Source organism: Elephantulus edwardii, unplaced genomic scaffold (assembly GCF_000299155.1).
Source record: "Elephantulus edwardii isolate Elephantulus edwardi_28Jun2011 unplaced genomic scaffold, EleEdw1.0 scaffold00101, whole genome shotgun sequence".
In the NCBI taxonomy this organism is placed as follows: domain Eukaryota; kingdom Metazoa; phylum Chordata; class Mammalia; order Macroscelidea; family Macroscelididae; genus Elephantulus; species Elephantulus edwardii.
The window spans coordinates 10,236,822-10,238,647 of record NW_006399851.1 but is presented as its reverse complement, the minus strand read 5'-3'; positions in this window follow the sequence as shown (position 1 = coordinate 10,238,647).

Genomic DNA, 1,826 nt, shown 5'->3' with positions numbered 1-1,826 from the left:
AGGGCTAGGGATTTTGAGCATTTCTTCATGTGTTTGTTAGCCATCTGAATGTCGTCTTCGGTGAAGTGTCTTTGTCTTCTTGACATTGAACCTCAATCCATATTATAGGCTGCAGTCCTTGACACTCTGCAGCAGGCGCTTCAGGTCCTCTTCAGTTTCAGCAAGTAGGGTTGTGTCATCCGCATAATGCAGGTTGTTGATAAATCGTCCACCAATCTTGACCCCACATTTCTCCTCATAGAGCCCAGCCTCCCAGATAATTTGTTCTGCATATAGGTTGAAAAGGTATGGAGATAGGATGCAGGATTAGACATGATTTTGTTCTGTTGTACCCTGGGTCCTTGTGAATCAGAAACAACCTGCTTACATCTAACAACAATGGTCTTCTAATTTTCTATCTACAAATTCTACCTCTTCTTTCCTTCCCATATACTATCTCCTTCCTTTAACGAAACCTGGGAAAGTATCTGGCTAGGGGTGGAACACTACACGAATAGCCAGGTACCATGATGACTTTGATGCTCTGGAGAGGTAAAAGCTAAGCGGTAAAACTGGAGTGCAGTCTTTTCCGAGACCTCCCCTCTGGTCAGTTGCTGGTCTTCTATAATGCCTGATACAAGGTATTGGAGTACTGAGATAGAGTGTAATTGCTGAGCGATGCAAATAGTTGATGTATCTGGCTGCTAATTGAAAGATTGAAGCGTTAACTATAATCTTGGTACCTCGGGGGGAAAAGCTTGAAAATCACCTTCTGAAAAAATTAGTCACTGAAAACTCAACCCTGACACCATGGGATCATCATGTACGGAAATAGTCTCAATGAAAACAAGTTATTGAAGCAGAATAACCGATAGATTTCTGGGCATTTGCTTCTGATTTTCTGGGTCATGTTCACAGCTTTAAAACTTTTACTGAGTTAGACCCAAAGCACCAGTGATCATAACAATCTGAAACTCTTTAGTAATCTAGACACTATAGGAACTTCCATCATTTTCAAACAAATATTGACGATTCTCCGAACTAGATGGTCTGGGAGCTAATGTATAAGAAGCAAAGACTCTCATAACTGCGGTACAATGATTTACATTGTGTGCCTCTCTCCTTGTATTTCTCTGTAGAGCAATAGAAATTGAGCTCAAGACTAAAAGGGCCAGGAGGGAGGACAGACTTGATGGCTCAAGGAGGAATCCCTAATGAATTTCACAGCTTTCTTGAGCTGCAAGGTTGATTTCCTGCTATATTCCCCAAGTGTCAATGCATCCAGAGGCCTTGTTACAGGAAGTATCACACTCCAGGGACAGCAATAAGGGAACTAAAACTATTTCTGAAAGTTTTCTAAAGTTATTAAGTGCTATATAAGGCCCAAGTTAGCTTTGAATTTAGCTATGATAGAGGGAGGGGAAGCAAACTATGATTTTGAGTGACATTATTTAAACCTTGGCCTTGGCCCAAGTGACATTGAATTGTCAAATGACAATAAAATTTTCCACAGGATTCTGGTGCCGACATTGAGTTGAGGGCTTTCAGAAAATTCTTATGAAATGGGAAAACCATTACCTATGATGTTTGTGCTACAGGATTAAAAATTCTTTCAATTTAAAAATATTTGAAATGACCCAGGGAGTTTACACTTTCTAGAGGAGAAACCATCTGAGATGAAAGGAAACTGAATGCACATCCAAAAACTTCTCCAGTAGGGTAAAAAGGGAAGCCACTGACTGGGAAAAAGTATTCAGTAATAACATATCAGATAAGGGACTTATATCCAGAATTTATTAAATACTTGAGCACCACAACAAGATAAAGGTAAAGAATCCAATAGAAAA